Here is a 12884-nt window from a genome sequence, read left to right as displayed (position 1 = left end):
AACAAAATAGGGCCCCTTGAATTCTGCAAAGAAAAACTGAGAATCAACCAGATGGCTTAAATTTTCACCCCAAATAATTGATCAGTGATGTATAGTTCACAGACAAGAAAACATCATTTTTGGATTGTTCTCTTAAAAGCAATGGATACATTTGAAGTTGCTCAGCAGAGCTTTGTTCAGTTGACTAGAAGCTCATCTATCTCAATAACCGAAAGATTCCCTGGGAAAGTTCCTTTTTATAGCAGACTACTGAGGTAGAGCTGCAGAAAAGTTAAACAGCAAGTATGAGACTCTGTTCATTATTGTGGTGAGAGACATGTAGACCTGTTCTTAGATAATGTCAGAAACTTGAATTTTTAACTGGCCCAATTGGAACTCCTACACCCACACAACAATGTCTGCTGAAAAATCCATATTTATCCCCTTTAATGCCACACAAGCAGTCTCTGACCACATTGCCCTGGAGCTGATTCACTGACACATTACAGACCGGAGCTTCTTTAATAATAGTGTTAATCTTTATGCCTTTGTTCCCCCGATGCTTTGTTTAAAAAACAGCTTTTTTCATAGTGCATGTGTTGACACAATTTAACATTTTTATATATGAGCACTGAAATGATGGACAGTGAGAAGATAGTAAGAGAATTGTGTACTCTGCTTTAATTCTGTAATTCTGTAGGTAGAGGCTCTGCTCTGGACTCCATTCAGGTTTTGCAATTGATTGCAGTGGGAGCAGTATTAGGCCTTCAAGTAGGGAGATTACACCTGTACCAGTGAGAGGCTGCTACCCCTCTGTGAGGGAAGGGGAAGATGGGTTAATGTGGGATAAGCTGAAAAAGAATAACTTGCTACATATGTCAAGCCACATTTAGAGCCCTTATAAATTTTTGTAATTCTCCTACCTTTTCTTAGTGTATCCTGAATGTGATCTCTAATCTGTGAAGTAGAATCGGTTAAACAGTTCAGGGCAACTGATGTGGATCCAAAGTAATTACAGAGACAGTGAGTACAGTACATGTGATCTCTCTGTGTAGGTGTATCATTGGATTATATATATATTGTATGTTCCTAAATCCACAGGGTAAATATTTACATTTCATTACTGTAATGCCAGCGGAAGGTTGAAATATAATTTAAGCCCACTGTCAGCTATGCTGGAAGAACGCCAGGAGGTAATGTCAAAGTTCCCAGGAGTCAATGGCATGTGGTTAAGACTGGTCTGCTTCATAGCCAATGGTACACAAGGGAGTGATGTGGCCAGTATCACATCTGACTGTCTTTGAGTGCCCTAATCTGATGGATCAGGTACCTATTTTGGAGCTGAGTGAACTGGAGGTGGCCTTTCAGAGGGAGAGGGAGCAAATACTTGAACCCGTGACCTTCAGAACTGTAGATAAGGGTCTTAACCACTCAACCACCATGTGGGATTTTAATGAGGCTGCAACTTCAATCTCTTAAATATCTAGGAGTACCTGGCAAATAAATTGGACAGTGCAGGTCATCACCATTTCCATAATCCCTTCAATATACTCGGGGGTGGGGGGGGGGTTGCCATCAGCCCTCCCCATTTCCAATCTGATCCTAGCCACCATGCTGCTGGGACCCCACCACATCCCTCATATGAGGGTGCTAGAAAGGGGGGGCGACTGACATTCCATTAAGAAAAGGATTACTTGTGGCACCTTAGAGACTAACCAATTTATTTGAGTATAAGCTTTCATGAGCTACAGCTCACTTCATCGGATGCGAATACAGACTAACACGGCTGTTACTCTGAAACCTGACATTCCATTGTAAATGTAGGAGCACTGAACTCATCAATTGTATCCAATCACCATATCCAGTCCATAATGAATACCTGCACTGGACATCTACTGCAAGGAGGCACCAGAAATTAGCTTGGCTACCTCCCCTGATCCTAGACAGGTTTCCAGATATTTACTGATGCCTTCTTTAATATCGGCCAAAAATGTATCGGTTCCCTAGTTGGATCAGTATATCCCATCCTTGATGAATATCCAGTAAAATGGTATCCGGTAAAATATGCCTGTCTGAGAAATTACTAGCCCCCGGGTAAGAATTTGGCCACTTCCATGTTCACATACTGTACCTCGTAGCTTTGTCAACTCATGGAGGCTTCGCAGCTCCCTGCCACACCGTGCACTGAAATGTGTCAGACCAAATACTGGTCACTCCCAGCTTTACATAAGTGCTGCTCCAGTGATTTCAGCAAAACTGCATTGACGTAAAACTGGTTACACCCCCTTACCAACTCCCAATTAAAATAAGTCAATATAAGAAAGTAAAAATACTTATCTGAGTAGTTTTCTGGGGGGTGGGTTGGCAAAGGTGGAATTAGTATAAAATAAAAATCATTCCTGGCCACCTCACTATCTCTCCCTGTTGATTTCCCTTTCCTCTTCCCTCTCTCTCCTTCCCTTCTACCTCTCATCTGCTCTCCCGCTTGCTTTCTTACACCTTCCTGTTTTGTTCATTTGGAAGAAGTTATTACAGAGCTTTTAAAAATGAGCAAGGCAAGGGCAGAAAGAAGGGAGAATCCACAGCTCAGCATTATAGCAGGTTATTATTCATGTTACGATCCACCCTGCTTTTTTGGTGGACAGCCTTGAATTCTGCCATATTAGTTGCGGCCATGGAATTGCAGTCAGCTGCATGGCTTGAATCATTAGTGTATGCGGGTGTATGGGCAGCCAGATATGATACAGGACCATTTCCAACATTTTTACCTTAAACTCTTGGAGGGAGGTTTTCAAAGAGTACCTAGTGCACCAAGAATTTAGGCGCGTACATCCCATTGAAAGTCAATGGGCTTTGGGTGCTTTTGACAGTCTCCCCGTCAATATACCTCTGAAGATCCAATCCTGTGATCTTAAGTCTGGCAAAAAAAACCCCATTGATCTCAGTGGCAATTCTCTAAGTAAAGATACAAGATGGGCCACTGGTTGGCGATGCTCTATTATTTGTGCGTGTTTTAATATATAAAGAACGTTAATGCATATATCTATGGTAGAAATCAGCAAAAGGTTTCAGGATGCTAAGTTCCCGGTGTAAGGCTTTTCTGCTGGAAAGCCTGGTATTTGTTGATCTGGTCTAAAGTTTTATGAAGTATAGGTCAATATTTTGTTATAAGAGAAAACTTATTACTTCATCTTCTACAGGTCAGATTTTCTTCAGACTGAGAAGGAGTTGTAGTGCATGAGGATCTGATACAGTAGGTAAGTTGATTTCAATTCTTTCTCATCTAACTTTTATTACTTTGCTGACTGGTACTGACTAAACTGCAAATTTCACTCTCAATTACCGTAGTGCAAATCCAGAGTAAAGCCATTGATTTTACATGGGTGTAATTGAAAATGGAATTTTAGCCACAGTGTTTTTCAAAATGAAATTTCAGAAACATTATTATTATTATTATTTATTATTTATTTATTTTATTATTAAACTTGCTTTTAGTCATTGATCATAGACACTAAGAGATCAACACAAGAAAAATGATTTCAGTCCAGTCTGTTGTTGAAATAAATTAAAGTAAAATATTTTTTATGGGAAAGGATAAACCTACATCTTATCTCATGGCTGCTCAGAGGATCCACTGTAATTGATGTACTGTAACCATGCTCACAGAGTAATAACTATCCCTTCGGATACAGTAATGCTGCCGATGAGGTTAAATTACTTAACAGCACAGTTTGTCCTTTCCTACTTACCCTGTCAGCTTATGAATCAGACAAGCTGTGCTAAAAACAATGTATTCAAGCATGTAGCCAGAAGATAAATGAGAGATTGATGTAAGGGTGGAATTTTATATTGTGCCGATCATTGAGTTCTACAATCCAGGGCAGTTGTTTAGTGCTTTAGAGTTACAGATGTGTTTTGCCTCTTGGTCATGGAACAATGCCATGGTCAAGCTGAAATCTTCCTTAACCTGCTATATGTGTCACTCTGGAATCCAAGCAGCAACAGTGGAGAATAATTTGAAAGGATTAAATTTAATCATGACGTGTGGCTCTAGAAATGGTTTGTGGTGGTATCAACCACTGTGAAAATCATTAGTGTGTGGGTTGCGGTGATGAGAAGCACTCTGGTTCTCTGGCTTCCCGTGGGATTGCCTGCTATGTCACTCAAACAGATGAATTGTGGGAGAATTTATTTCCTTTGACAGAGTCTGGCAAATAAAGCTGAATTGAACTCATGGTGGAAGTTTCTTAGGACACAGTACAAACACGGAAAAGGTAAATAGCTTTTAGTTTGGCATCTCTGTAAACCCATCTTAAAGTCTGTCAGTAAATTTTGTTTAGTGGCATCAATGCTTGAGACCTTCAATTTGCAGAGCTATCAATTGTTTTAATCTTCATGAGTACAGAATATACATCCCTGACACAAATCACAGGGTTGTCCATTTACAATATGTGTAGTTGTATATATTAAATTGTCAGAGCAGTGATTAGAGTGAAGGTAGGGAAAAATATGATTTGCCTTCTGTCCAAGACTAAGCTTGAGGACAAATCTATGGAATTGTATTCACAGTACTTCAAAAAAAAAAAATTCTTGTGCATTTGCATGGACTTAATCCCTTCCATCACATACAGAAAACATCTTAGTTCCTTTGTTACTGCACAATAATTACGTCTGTTTCTCCTTGCATTTTCCATGCATGTTGATCTAGGCACCACATGTGATTTGAACTGCATTTTTTCTAAAAAGTCAGTATATTTCTGTTGCATTCGAAGAACAATCTATCTACTAATTACTTGGTGGCTAAAATGATAACTGTAAATCTCTATCGATATTAAACAAAATAGGCCAGATTTTGACCTGATGTACACCCCATACAACCACAGTGAGGTCAGTTCAACCTACTGCTATTCAATTGTTTGGATTGTAAGTTGCTGGAGTACATTTGTAATCTAGTTGATAAGGTGCCTGTTTCTTATTTCAAAGACACTGAATTCAAAGCCTCCTGGGATTTTCATAGTAAGCCTTTGTGTTAATTCTGTCCATCAATATGTTTCCCCCTTAACTTGTTTGGTTTTTTTGTACGTGTGAAATATTTTGAATTAAATTATATACAATTACAAACTGCAGCCTGACCTTGCAGTCCTTCAATAGGAGATATGCACATATATATGTACAAATGTGCTGTGGGACTGAGCCCAGTACGTTAAAGGGAGATGTGTTCTACAGACATGCTGTATCAGAAGAGTGATCTTCAAAATATCAGATTGAATTGATAACTGTCACATCTCTCCATTTCTACATTGTTTCTAATAATGTGGAATTAGTCACAGTCCTAACTCCGGAAAATGCCCTCTGCAGGGTCTTAGAAAGTCAGGGAGAGGGAAAGTGGTGGCCTACAGAAGAGGGGGCTGATCCCCTACGCACAAGAGATGAGATCTGTTAGCTGAGAGGACCTACCATGTGTGTATCTTCAGAGCAGGATTTGGCCCATCATTGTGATTTATCTGTAATATAAAGAATATGTTGGTAATTTTATGGACAGATACTTGCTTTGAAGATCTTGGAATCTAGTGTGAGCAGGATCAGGCTCCTAATGTCAGGGACCAAAGTCCCATTGACTTTAATTGGAAGACACTCAGTCCTAGGTAGGCCATGCTCAAATGCCAGGGCAGGAGGGGAATTGGAAGGAACAGCAAGAAATGTGGATGTAACAGTGATGTGTGTGTTAGTTCCATGATCATTGTTTGGATTTTATATTTTGAATATTTCATTTATTTTTAAAAATAGGGGAATGGCTGGCAATATCAGTGGTTTAGTCTCAATGGGGAGAGTCTTTAAGCCTTTTGGAAACATAATGAGGAGGCATGGCAGACTTGGTCAGAGAAGGGATTTTCAGAAAGCGTTTCTCATATGAAAAAAAGTATAGAGCTGAGAGAAAGAGGAATAACCAATTTGGATTGAAGAAACCAGTTACGCCTGGGGTTAAAATAAGGGAAAGTCAGGGGAATGCAGCTAAAAGCAGAGGGCAATTCTCCTTCCCCTCAGCACAGCTTATACCACCACCGCCTCCTTGTCTGGTGTGATGATTAGCTCCCCCGCATTTCATTCTACTTTAACCACTGGCCAGGTGGCCTGCATGGAACGAAGGGAACAAGAAGAGCAGAAGGAGCTGAGTTTAGAGAAGTGGACAGGAGCCAGGTTTATTCAGGCCCTTGAAGGGGATAGGACAAGGAACATGAATTTGATGCGAATGTGGTGGAGAGAATTGTCAAACCTTGCCAAAGTGTTGGAAAACAAAGCAGTTTACTGATGTGTTTTTATAGTGAAGAACCAGCATCCAGATGTTAAGAGCATTCGAGATACTGAACAAGTTAAACTGTGTTATTGACACTGACACACAAGGGTAGTTTCCAGTGATGTTCAAATTCTGATCCATTGTGGAGCATGATAACCCAAATACCATGAAAGTCAATGGCACTTTGCTTTAAATATATATAATGTAGTAGAAGATCCAGAGGCGGTGGTGTCCTCGGGGGTGGCAATGGAGGTGTTGGTGTCTCCAGGGGCAGCAGTATTGGTGTCTCCAGGGGCAGAGGCAGTGACGTCAGCGTCTCCAGGGGTACGGGTGTAGGTGCAAGTGTCTCCAGGGGCAGTGGTGTTTCCTGGAGCATCAGAAATGTCTCCAGGGGCATTGGTGGCATCTCTGGGGGCATTAGTGGCATCTCCAGGGCAGGCAACGATGGTGTCGGCGTCTCCTCCAGGAACGGTGATGTTGTCTCCAAGGGTGGCGGAAGCAACAGTGTCTCTCGAGATACTGGTGACAGCCATGGTGTCTCCGGTGCCGGTGGCGTCTCCGGGGGCTGTGGTGGTCTCTCTGGAAACAGTGAGGCTCCCTTGAGTGCCCTCAGCTGCTGAGGCAGTGCCCCGGCCTGGGGTCTTCGTCCGGGGGTTGCTTATTTTAGAAATTGACACTGAAGAGAAGCTCCCCAAGGTATATTCTGCTGGGCCTTGTTTTCATTTATGTATAATCTTTCAAATGCTAGTGGGTTTTTTCTTTGTTTAGCAATGATTTATCCAGAATAACTGTGAACACTCGAATGTATGTAGAAGTAGGGAGGTTTTAGCCTTAATTTTGCTTCTTTGGTTTTATTCCTCCTTATATCACTTTGATGTTGCTTATATAGTGGCTATCCCAATTACGAATCACCAGTGTCACTATTGCAGTTCCAATCCTGTGCCATGAGTATTGTTCCTCACAGAGCTGAACTGGTGAATTAAAGAAAACCAAAACAAACCATAGTGAGGACAAAACCTCTGAAAACTAAGCCATTTGTGTTCAGTTGTTGTTTTGTTCCTGTTGCTGGGACGCCGTAAGATGGGATGACTGAGTAAAATGTCAGTAAAATTAACAACCTGGCATATGTGCAGTAAATACTGAAGATTGGATGTTCTGTTTTATTTTGTTTTTTTCGTTAATGATGCACGGCCTAATGTATCATTATTTTTCTTCCTGGTTTTATAGCAGCCACACTTTTTTTAATGTTAATGGTTCCTATTGTCTCTAAAATACTCTAACCTGTTAGTTAAATTGAGCATTCTCCCCATGTCATCACTTCACAATGTTATGTTTGTTTATGTAACCCTTCTGCCAGGGGGCGTCGGCAGCAACAAGGTTCAGATTCAATATCTAGGGGATCCTCTTAACAGTACAACACAGAACTGGCTTGAGTCCCCACCCAGTAATCTGGGAAAATTTAAACACCACCCTGGGTGCCTCTAAGAGGCAGTACTTCTCCTCTCGCAAGCACTGAGTTGGTGTATAGCAAAGAAAACCTCTAATGAAGAGGAATCCAGTGTTATTTTGGGAAAACGCCACATCCATGATTTGAAAGTAACTATGAGCAAACACCCACCCCTGAATACGCTGGGCAGTGCCTTTTGCTTCAGTTTCTCACCTTGTGGTGTGGAAGTCTGACGACAAATATTCCTTTAACACATCACTCCCCTCTCCCTCTGTGGCACCCCACTCAGTCGGTTGTCCTGAGTCAGCAAAGACCCAGAGTTCAGAGGTGGAGTCACATGGGTCCACCTCCCACACCTTAAGTGGGGGGAAGGGGGGGCGGGTGTCAAGCACTGCTACTGCTGCCTCTGCTCACTGCCACCTCTGCCACGATCCTCTCTGCTGCGATCACTGCCATGTCTGCAATGCCACATTCTGAGGTTCCCCTGCTCGGTCCAGCTCTGAGTGTTTTCTCTGAGTAGCCGGGAATGCCTGAGCTACTGCCTCTTGGTTGTCTTTCACTGCAACACTGTCCGCATTCCAGGGCTAGGGCTTAGCCCCTTGTCAGGGTTCCTTCCCCACTCTGAATTCCAGGGTACAGATGTGGGGACCCGCATGAAAGACCCCCTAAGCTTATTCTTACCAGCTTAGGTTAAAAACTTCCCCAAGGTACAAACTTTGCCTTGTCCTTGAACCATATGCTGCCACCACCAAGCGTGTTAACAAAGAACAGGGAAAGAGCCCACTTGGAGACGTCTTCCCCCAAAATATCCCCCCAAGCCCTACACCCCCTTTCCTGGGGAAGGCTTGATCATAATCCTCACCAATTGGTACAGGTGAACACAGACCCAAACCCTTGGCTCTTAAGAACAATGAAAAATCAATCCAGTTCTAAAAAGAAAAATTTTAATTAAAGAAAAGGTAAAAGAATCACCTCTGTAAAATCAGGATGGAAAATACTTTACAGGGTATTCAGATTCAAAACACAGAGCATCCCCCTCTGGGCAAAACCTTAAAGTTACAGAAAACAGGAATAAACCTCCCTCTTAACACAGGGAAAATTCACATAAAACAAAAGATAAACTAATCCACCTTGCCTTGCTTACCTATACTGGTTGCAATATTGGAGACTTGGATTAGGATGGGTTGGAGAAGATGGATTTCTGTCTGGCCTCTCTCAGTCCCAAGAGAGAACAACCACGTAAACAAAGAGCACAAACAAAAGCCTTCCTCCCCCCACCCCGCCCCCCCAGATTCAAAAGTATCTTGTTCCCTAATTGGTCCTTTGGGTTAGGTGCCAGCCAGGTTAGCTGAACTTCTTAACGCTTTGGAGGTAACAGGATGTTGCCTCTGGCCAGCAGGGATTTTATAGCACTGTATACAGAAAGGTGGTTACCCTTCCCTTTATATTTATGACACCCCTAGACTAGCTCATCAATGACTGCAGCTCTAGTAATCACTGACCAGAAACAAGGACTCCCAACTGAATACAACCAGCTCTGGAGAGGGGAGGGTCAAATGGTGTCTAGGACTCTTTTTAGGCAGAGTCCACACCACCAGGTGGGATCACTGTCCCCCACCCCCTCTCATCTTCAGTGGGATTTGGCATCCCAACCCCTGGTTAGCAAGAGAGGTTCAGTTTAGGGTGACCCCCTTAATCAGGGCATTAAGTACAGTTCTGCTCCTTTTCACTCATACAATAAGGATAACATTAATTACCCCTGCATTTAATACTGAAGTGAACTGTAACCCAACATCAGCCAAAATTGATCACTTTGGCAATGCAGGTCTGTCTGCTGAACACGAAGGCAGAGTAGATGTGTGTAGGCAAATACGGTCTGTTCCTGAAGTCTTTTCCTCCAGGGCATCACTAGATGTCTGGGAGAGATCATTCAGATCCTGCTTACATCCAGATAAGTGTTCTGTTTATGACCTGGGGGCACAGCATGGGCTGAGGGAAGGGTAGAGTAAGCCTTCCTCAGGGTGAGGTCCATGCGAAATTCTGTCCCCTACCTCCTTTCAGTAGGTGTGGAACATTCCGCCGTGTATGGCTGGTCAGCTCTACAGGCTGGTGGAGCAGTGTGTGGAGCCAGGTACTTGCCTCCTGCTCATCCGTCTCCCACCTTTGTGGGTGAGTATTGCCCAGAAGATGCATAGAGGGAGAAGTCCCTGCTCTGCTGGGAGCATAGGGACTGCAATTATTCTTGTTGTTTTGTATCTCTAACCTTTTATTTTTAAGCTCTACCAGTATTACATTTTAGTAAGACTCTCAGTCCAAAACACTGTGGTGAGAGCTTTTTGTCTGTGACACTGATGTACCCAGTGCACTATGTTATTTCTGTAATGTTGCAGGACATGGTGTATAGAAGGAGACCCGTTCTCCCTCTGATATTCTTTCCCAGTTATTCTACATGTACTTATGCAAATGAGCTATACTAATGTCAGAGCTATGCCTAATTAGCAAGAGATCCTCCTTGTTAAATATCTTCTTCCTTCTCCTGTGTATTTTCTCTTGAGATTTCCTTGTAATAAGTCGATTGACTTCACATGAAGTGGCAAAGTGTCTTAGTTTAGAGGAAAGGAATAATGGAAATTCTTGTAAACTACTGTATGTTCCCTAATAAATTCATCATGGGATAACCAAATCCCTCTCCTGAAGAGCTAAGATAACATACTTAGCTTTTTCTGTCACTTTCTCTGGCCATGTTAGTAATTCTGAAGATACTGGTGGGTGACTTAGGAGTAAGTGCTTTGTCACATCAGGACATTGAAGTGCATGATTGTGTCCTGTTGACTTGCTTGGCTGAATAAAGGCACAAGTCGGGGTAAAAAGGGGGACAAGACCTTAATTGTTCTTAATTTACATTTGATTGTGCACCAGATTCCAGAATTCAGGGAAACCACTGGTTGAAGGGAAAAATTAAAACAAAAAAACCCAACCACCACTCCTCCCACACATGCACCTCGCTCTCCAGCCACCTTATATTTTGATTGCCACAGCTATTCTCATTAAAACTCGGGCAGTTTTGACTTGTAAAATTTGCTTGCCAGAGGTATTCAACCACTTTGTTCTTTTCTATATTTTATTTATGACAGAAACAACTTTCTTTACTTTACAGTTGCAAAGGGAAAGGTAGGAGAGAGGTCCTGGAGGCCAAATTTACCCCACTAGGTAAGAGATTGAAGTCCAGGACCTCCATGGTAGCATTCTTTGAAATAGTTCCAATTCCCCATGCAGTTAGATGGGCAGAACTGCAGGGTCTCATGCATGGATGAGATGATGGTGTAGAGAGAAGGGTTTTAGGTTTATTATGACCTGGGGAGCCTTTTGAGAAAGGAGGAGTCTATGCAGGAAGGATGGGCTCCACCTAAACCAAAACAGAACCAAACTGCTGGCATGTAAAATTAAAAAGGTCATAGAGAAGTTTTAAAACTAAAGTCTGGGGGAAAGCTGACAGCTGCGGAGGAGCATGTGCTTTGGCTAGATACATCCCATAGTGAAGGATCTATTAACAGGGATTCTCTACATCCTAGTAAAGAGGAGAGGATGGAAATTGATAAAGTACAGGTAGGAGCTGAAGAGAAATAGTCAAATGAAAAATAGTTCCTTTCAATTACATCACATCAAGAAAGACAACGAAAAAGAGACAAAGTTTGAAAGTGCTTGTGTACAAATGCTAGAAGTCTAAATGCTAAGATGGGTGAACTTGAGTGCCTGGTATTATATGGGGTTATTGATATAATAGGCATCATAGAAACTTGGTGGAATGATGACAATCAGTGGGACATGGTAATAGCAGGGTACAAAATACATAGGAATGGCAGAGTAGGCCATGCTGCTGGGGAGGTGGAACTATGTGCAAGAAAGCACAGAGTCAAATATAGTGACAATTTTAAATGAATCAAACTGTACCATAGAATATTTATGGATCGAAATTCCATGCTTGAGTAATAAGAATATAGCAGTAGGAGTATATTACCAACTACCTGACCAGGATGGTGGTGATGACTGTGAAATGCTCAGGGAGATTAGAGAAGCTATAAAAATAGAAAACTCAACAATAATGGGGGATTTCAAATATCCCCATATTGACTGTCACCCCAGGATGGGATGCAAACATAAAGTTTCTAGACACCATAAATGACTGCTTCTTGGAGCAGCTAGTCCTGAAACCCACAATGGGGGAGAGAATTCTTGATTTAGGTGGAGCACAGGAGGTGCCCCAAGAGGCAAATATAACAAACTGCTTGGTAATACTGACCATAATGTAATTACATTTTTAAATCCTGTGGGGGAGGTGGGCGGGAGGGGAGGTGGGCGGTGGGCAAAGAAGCCCACCGCCGTAGCATTTAACTTCAGAAAGGGAACTACACAAAAATGGGGAAGCTAGGGGCCACTGGATGATTGAGGTGTTAAAGGAGCACTCAAGGAAGATAAGGTGGTTGTGGAGAAGCTAAATGAATTATTTGCATCGGTCTTCACTGCAGAAGATGTTAGGGAGATTCCCTACACCAGAGCCATTGTTTTTAGATGACAAATTTGAGGAACTGTCCCAGATTGGGGTATCAATAAAGGAGGTTTTGGAACAAATTGGAAAATTAAACAGGTAACCAGGATCAGATGGTATTCACCCAAGCGTTTTGAAGGAACTCAAATTTGAAACTGCAGAACTATTACCTGTGATATGTAACCTATCATTTACATCAGCTTCTGTACCAGATGACTGGAGGATAGCTAATGTGAAGACTATTTTTAAAAAGTCTCCTGAGGCAATCCTGACAATTATAAGCCAGTAAGCCTGATTTTTAGTACCAGGCAAATTGGTTTAAAACTATAGTATAGAAGAGAATTATCAGAGACATAGATGAACGTGATATGTTGGGGAAGAGTCAACATGACTTTTGTAAAGGGAAATCATATCTCATCAATCGATTAGAATTCTTTGATGGGGTCAAGTGCTTGGACTTTCAGAAAGCCTTTGGTAAGGTCCCTTACCAAAGCCTTGTAAGCAAAGTAAGCAATCATGGGATAAAAGGGAAGGTCCTGTCATGGATCACTAACTTGTTAAATGAGAGGAAACAAAGGGTAGGAATAACTGGTCAGTTTTCAGAATGGAGAGAGAGG

General features: G+C 42.1%; 1 protein-coding gene across 16 annotated transcripts in view; it reads left to right on the top strand.

Annotated features, from left to right (window-relative positions):
* LOC141982806 (poly(rC)-binding protein 3-like) overlaps positions 1-12884 on the top strand; it is a 714223-nt gene that overhangs the window by 263042 nt on the left and 438297 nt on the right. For 14 of the 16 annotated variants that reach the window (XM_074945190.1, XM_074945191.1, XM_074945192.1 and 11 more), the window contains one exon: positions 3180-3236. The exons of 1 other annotated variant lie outside the window; for it this stretch is intronic. The gene's annotated coding sequence lies outside the window, so the exon portion shown is untranslated. Of the gene's footprint in view, positions 1-3179; positions 3237-4208; positions 4254-12884 lie in introns of those variants that run through there. One more of the 16 variants, XM_074945182.1, reaches the window with a different exon arrangement.

The sequence above is a fragment of the Natator depressus genome, chromosome 2 (genome assembly GCF_965152275.1).
Source record: "Natator depressus isolate rNatDep1 chromosome 2, rNatDep2.hap1, whole genome shotgun sequence".
NCBI classification, from domain to species: domain Eukaryota; kingdom Metazoa; phylum Chordata; order Testudines; family Cheloniidae; genus Natator; species Natator depressus.
This window is presented reverse-complemented; position numbering and strand designations above follow the sequence as displayed.